The following is a 7,424-nucleotide window of genomic DNA, read 5'->3' as shown; positions in this document are numbered from 1 at the left end:
TCACGTACACTGCGAGCTGTGTGACGCCTTTCGTTGGCCTGCTGGTAGAGGTGCCATCGTGCCGAGGAAAATAGACATGGGATTTAAGGATATATGTACACTTGTGTTGGTTCATTGTGCTTTCCAAATGACACTAAAACATTCCCCCAGGCCACAACGACTTCTTCTCTGGCCTGGACCGTTCCGTCGATACAACGGCCATGGGTCCAATGGAGAACAAAATGAGATTCATCTGTAAAGGCCACATGTCGCCATACGGTGGATGTCCAGTCGTGGTATTATCGTGCAAATTCCAGCAGTCAGCATAGGTTCATGAACCAGGCGTCTGCTAAGGAGGCCCATACGCTGCAACGTTCGCTGAACGGTCTTAAGGAGACGCTGTTGGTAGCTCCTTGATCCATCTGCGCGGTCAGTTGCTCAACAGTTACACTTCTACCAGCCCGTACACTTCTCCGCAGCCTTCGTTCATCCTTGTCATCTATGGCCCGTGGTGCGGCACAGTCGCGTCGGCGCCGGTTTTGGATAGCGTCATTTTTACAAGCACGGTATACTTTAACCACGGCGGCACGCGAACAATTTACAGACAGCCGTTTCGGAAATGCTTCCATCCTTGGCCCGAAAGCCAATGACCATACTCTTTTGGAAGTCAGAGGCATTATCACAACGACAGCGCTGTTTATCGTGTCTCTCAGGCACGCTTTATACACGGTGACTTTTTCCACAGTGTACAAACTCCAGGGATTGATCAATGAGAGGATACAGAACAAAAAATATCTAATGAACTGATGTCCGCCAATGCATGGTGTCCATGCTAGAGACCATATATTCAGTCACACTCCCGCCAGCCGCTGTGGCCGAGCGGTTCTGCGCGCCTCAGTCCGGAACCACGTGGCTGCTACGGTCGCAGGTTCGAATCCTGCCTCGGGCATGGATGTGTGTGATGTCTTTAGGTTAGTTAGGTTTAAGTAGTTCTAAGTTCTAGGGGACTGATGACCTCAGATGTTAAGTCCCTTAGTGCTTCGAGCCATTTGAACCATTTTTTCTTCAGTCACATTTTGTTACAGAGACTACTGTCTAATACGCTCTGTACCATGCAGCTACAGTTTCAGTACGCATGGTTTCCGCCTAGGGGGTGTTATTGTTCCTCATACGTCATGCACTAGCGCCCTCTCCTGACGTAGTCGTTGGTAATGTTGTGACAGATTCACTTCTCCTTCTGACTCACATTGTTGCGGATGTGATACAGCGTTGTACGAGTACACAATGTTGTTTCAGGAAGCAGGAAATCATGAAGGAAGTGTAAGTAGGCTGTTTATGTTTTCTTATTAGCAACGTTACGTAGCGCTCTGTATGAAAATCACTGGCTGTGCTGTGTGCTGTGTGCAGTCTGTGGCTAGTTTGCATTGTTGTCTGCCATTGTAGTGTTGGGCAGCTGGATGTTAACAGCGCGTAGCGTTGCGCAGTTGGGAGGTGAGCCGCCAGCAGTGGTGGATGTAAGAAGAGAGATGGCGGAGTTTTGAAATCTCTAATACTGGATATCATGAACTGCTATATACATTATGACTTTTCAACACTATTAAGGTAAATACATTGTTTGTTCTCTATAAAAATCTTTCATTTGCTAACTATGCCTATCAGTATTTAGTGCCTTCCATAGTTTGAATCTTTTATTTAGCTGGCAGTAGTGGCGCTCGCTGTATTGCAGTAGTTCGAGTAACGAAGATTTTTGGTGAGGTAAGTGATTTGTGAAAGGTATAGATTAATGTTAGTCAGGGCCATTCTTTTGCAGGGATTTTTGAAAGTCAGATTGCGTTGCGCTAAAAAATATTGTGTGTCAGTTTAAGCACAGTCTTGTATAAATTATTCTAAGGGGACGTTTCAGAAGTACCCGAAATGTTCCGACACCAGACTTGAAGGTAAAGGTATTTAGCACTGTGGAAGGTGACCGCTAAGTCAGTACCAGGCAGTTGGCCCGACAGTACAGGGTAAGACAGACGACCGTGTGGAACATTCCCCATGACAGTTGTTACTACCTGTGGTGTGCGTACTGTAAGACCTTCGGAACACACACCATCAGATTATTTGACTTGTCGCTCTAACAAAGTAGGCGAGTGTCAGCAATAGGTCTCGTGGTCTTATCGTGGCGTGTTTATCTTCTGCCGTTAGGTCAGACGATAGAAATGCCACTTGCACGCTTAGAGTAGCAGATTGACGGTGACCAACTTTAAACAGAACTTGATTAATTTTCACACACATTTATTAAAATAATAAAAAATATAGACATTACGTAACTTGATTCTGGATGCTGTTTACAATTGACAATCTGAAGTTCCTTTGGTCTTGGTAGGTTAATCTTATTCTCACATATCTCTGATACTTGACAAAGTGTCTATACATTTCTCTTCATGGCTATGTACAGGAATATGATAATCTTATTAGGCGCAGACTGAAACTTGACTACAGACTAACGCAGACTAATGCAGACTGACTAATCGGAGGCCTGTACACTCGTTATAATACCTCGAGCATTCAGGTATCATTGCGCGAGTGTGATCCGAATTTGGTCCGTCTCTAAGAAAGCGCCATCTCGTAGTGCGGAGACGGACGAGCGCTGCGCCTGTGCTGTTGTGCTTAGCGGGGCGCGCTCTAGTGGGAAAGTTGTGTACGCGCTGACTACACGGAAGTATGTACACAAACCTACCCTTATCACTTACAGTAGACGGCCGCTGTGGCCGAGCGGTTCTAGGCGCTTCAGTCCGGAACCGCGCTGCTGCTACGGTCGCAGGTTCGAATCCTGCCTTTGGCATGTATGTGTGTGATGTCCCTAGGTTAGTTACGTTTAAGTAGCTCTAAGTCTAAGGGACTGATGACCTCAGATGTTAAGTCCCATAGTGCTTAGATCCATTTGAACCACTTACAGTGTGTGCAGGGTTTACTAACGACAGACTTCCCACATCGAGAGCAGTTTTGTCACTGACATCATCCTACTCACAGATGAGGCCGCGTTTACGCAGAGTGGTATTTTGAACTTTCATAACGGTCATCTGTGGGATAGTATGCAGAACCTCCATAGTATGGTGACAGCGAATCATCATCATCGGTGTACCTGGAATGAGTGACCGGGATAATTGGCGAACGTATTTTGAGACCAGTTTTCCTTCCACGTCGCCTAACAGGCCGGAACTGTCTGCGTTTCTTGCTGGTAACTTTTCCTCCCCTACCAAAAGAAGTGCCATTGATGATTTGAAAGGTAATGTGGCTACTACAGTCCACTTCGCATTAACATCCGGACGCATCTCAATCGTGTCTTCCCTAGTCGATGGATCGGATGAGCGGGTCCAGTTGCATGGACTGCTCGTTCACCTGATTTCAACCCGTGCGATTTCTGGTTATGGGGCCGTCTCAAAAGTATCGTGTATGCAGAGCTCATTCCTGATGTGGAGACACTGAAGCAGCGTAATCACGCAGTCTTTGACACTGTTCGGATGCAGCCTGGCCCATGCGAACGTGTGAGACAGAAAATGCTGCTGTGCGTTATGGCATGTCTTGAGGCACATGGAAACAATTTTCTACACATACTGTAAATCTGGCTGCATGGTGGTACACAGCGTATTAGACCGCAGACTCTGTAACAGTGTATGAGTGAATAAACGGTCTCTAGCACGGAAACCATGCGTATCCGGAAAAAGTTAAATAGATTTTTTTGTCTCCTTTTTTGCGTCCTTTCATCGATCAATCACTAGAATTTGTACACGGTGGAAAAAAGCAACCTGTATACCATCCACTGCTTTTGCTGCCACATGTTGTCTGTGAATGGTTGTTAATGTTGACGTCGAACATAGACGGTGGTCACATTGACGAGACTTCATTGTTTGCGATCACAGCGAGTAAGCTGATTGGCAATGAGTGTCACCGACAGCGAGTGTTCCGTAGCTTAGATAACTTCGCAGTTGGAAAGCTATTCTTAAGAAAAGACCCAAAGCTATTTACTTGGCTCTTGTGACGGCAGGGACTACCACTAGCTAACATTCCATTGGCTGAGGTCACGCATTTACCGCAAAGGATCTCCTTGCGTTGTTATAGCCGTAACTACCAGTCATGTTTTCATAATTACAGTACTAAAGAGCATTTAAGGCAAGGGGAGCTATTATGGTTAGTCTAATGGCGTTGCAGCTGCGCATGACGAACACGGGCTGGAAGGTAATTCCTCGCTTGGAATGCACATCAGTGCATTATAGTTATGCATTAAGTTAAAACTGAGCAAAAAAAGTATCTGATAACGAGATTTTTTTAGATCAGATACCTTTTTAGCTGGTGGAGAAGACATAAAAACTGGTAGAAACAACTTTAAACCACTGTTGAATCCTTTGTGGTTAGAGCACTAAGAAAACGCGGAATATGATTGGACTTTCAATTGAGGAAGAGTCTCACGTAAGTCGATACTATTATGCAAAAGGAATTTAAATGTTGGACAAAGCATGCAAAAGATATTACCTACCGTTGTCAAGAACAAATTACAGGTTTTAACTGTCAACTGTGTGACATTTCCTAGGAATATGCTGAGGGTAGAGAGAGGATCGTAGTTAAATACACACCCATATTGGGAATATTGAACTGAGGGAAGAAAACAGGGAATAATATACACGTGAATTCCATAAGAGTTATTTAAAAGTTGCTGAATAGAAGAGAGTAGTATGTCACAAATAAACGAGAGGTTACGACTGTTTAGATCGATGAAAGTGTGTAGTAGAGTAGAAGTATTTCCGAACGATGACGTAAACTGCGCATCGACTATTATAAAATCGTCAAAAACACAACGAATTCACAAGAACTTGTAACGTTATTTAAATTTTTTTTGTAATACTTAAGTGAGTAGCTGTGCACATAACATACACTATGGCCCGCATCTCGTGGTCGTGCGGTAGCGTTCTCGCTTCCCACGCCCGGGTTCCCGGGTTCGATTCCCGGCGGGGTCAGAGATTTTCTCTGCCTCGTGATGGCTGGGTATTGTGTGCTGTCCTTAGGTTAGTTAGGTTTAAGTAGTTCTAAGTTCTAGGGGACTGATGACCATAGATGTTAAGTCCCATAGTGCTCAGAGCCATTTGAACCATACACTATGTGATCAAAAGTATCCGGTCACCCCCAAAAATATACGTTTTTCATATTAGCTGCATTGTGCTGCCGCCTACTGCCAGGTACTCAATATCAGCGACGTCAGTAGTAATTAGACATCGCAAGAGAGCAGAATGGAGCGCTCCGCGGAACTGAAGGACCTCGAACGTGGTCAGATGATTGGGTGCCACTTGTGTCATACGCTGTACGGGAGATGTCCACACTTCTAAACATCCATAGGTCCACTCTTTCTGATGTGAAAGTGAAGTGGAAATGTGAAGGGACACGTACAGCACAAAAGCGTACAGGCCGACCTCGTCTGTTGACTGACAGAACGCTGACGGTTGAAGAGGATCGTGATGTGTAATAAGCAGACATCTATCCAGACCGTCACACAGGAATTCGAAACTGCATCGGGATCTACTGCAAGTGCTATGACAGTTAGAGGTGAAAAAATTTATATTTCATGGCCGAGCGGCTGCTCATATGCCACACATCACGCCGGTAAATGCCAAGCGACGCCTCGCTTGGTTTAAGGAGAGTAAACATTGGACGATTGAACAGTGGAAAACGTTGTTTGGAGTGACGAAGCACGATACACAATGTGGTAATCCGATGTCAGGGTGTGGGTATGGCGAATGCCCGGTGAACCTCATCCCAATAGTAAAATGCTGAGGCAGTAGTGGTATGGTGTGGTCGTGTTTTTCATGGAGGGGGCTTGCACCCCTTGCTGTTTTGCGTGGCACTATCACAGCACAGGCCTACATTGATGTTTTAAGCACTTTCTTTGCTTCCCGCTGTTGAAGATCAATTCGAGGATGGCGATTGCATCTTTCAACACGTTACAGCACCTGTTCATAAAACACGGCCTGTGACGGAGTGGTTACACGACAATAACATCCCTGTAATGGACTGGCCTGCACAGAGTCCAGACCTAACTCCTATGGATCACCTTTGGGATGTTTTGGAACACCGGCTTCGTGCCAGTCCTCACCGACCGGCATCGATACCATTCCTCAGTGTAGCACTCCGCGAAGAATGGGCTGCCATTCCCCAAGAAACTTTCCAGTATCGGACTGAACGCATGACTGTGAGAGTGAAAGCTGTCATCAAGGCTAAGGATGGGCCAACACCATACCGATGGAGGGCGCCACGAACTCGTAAGTCATTTTCAGCCAGGTGTCCGGATACTTTTGATCACATAGTGTATGTAACTGTCTTTAAATATTATTCAATTAATGCAGGACTGAGGACTAGATACAAAACTGGAGTTATTGTGTAGCGTGATGTAATTGCAAGTGGTGTACTTACTCTGTGTTATTGTCAGCAATATCTTTATACGAACTGATTGGGCAGTGCAACTCACAGTACCAATAAAGAAATACAGTCACTTCAAAATACGTACATTCGTACATTCAGCGCCTTAGGCACTGAATCCTCTGGTCCCGTTCAAAAGTGATAACTCCGGTTCCTGTGCACATAACAAATAAATTAAACTGTCTTACTTTTAAAGCAGCTACGGTGGAACGCGATGTATTCTGGTCTCTCATAAAGGAAAAATAAATATGCTAGCTACAAGCTCAGCGGTGTGCAGTGCTGGCTGTAATACTTTGAAATGTACATGAAATTCTTTTGAATGATAAATGAAAACATTTAAGAAAAATCCAACTTCTTTGAAAGATATCTGACCTGGACAGGGAGGTGGTACTGACGGTGGTGAATTACTAACACTAATTTTTTTGTGAAATTATATTCGAAGTTAAGTTTTGCTTTTCAGAATATCTGACAATTTAAATTACTTTACTGAGAAAATTACATCGTATTTCTAACTGATTGACAAACAATGAAATTTTTACAGCAAGTATTATCTAACTTCACTGAAAAAGCATAAATACAAATCATCAAATTACATATACCTGCGTTAACAAATCTTAGAAACATTATAAATGGGAAGCATCGAACTATCCTTTTCATCAAATCAGTTTACGTACATTCTGGGCTGGCTCAACAATTACAAATTATCAGCCAACTTATCTACACTAACGCGCTGGCAAAATGAAAGTCATAAATATTTAACATCTCTACCTTGCTTGCGAGAAGACTTCTGCTTACATGTTCTCTTAATTCCTACATTAATCTAACACTTGATGGCTTCACGCAGCACACCACAAAACTGCCAACTCCATCCTCTTTCACGCACAGGCAGTTACCCACTACGGTGCGCCAAGCGGTCTCTTACTCCAACACTACAGTCTCAGAACACAACAAGTAACTTTGGCTCTGAGGTCATGCACAGTCAGCGATCCTCTTTA

Source organism: Schistocerca cancellata, chromosome 5 (genome assembly GCF_023864275.1).
Source record: "Schistocerca cancellata isolate TAMUIC-IGC-003103 chromosome 5, iqSchCanc2.1, whole genome shotgun sequence".
Taxonomy (NCBI): domain Eukaryota; kingdom Metazoa; phylum Arthropoda; class Insecta; order Orthoptera; family Acrididae; genus Schistocerca; species Schistocerca cancellata.
The sequence above is the reverse complement of the archived record's forward strand: the minus strand, read 5'-3'. Positions refer to the sequence as shown.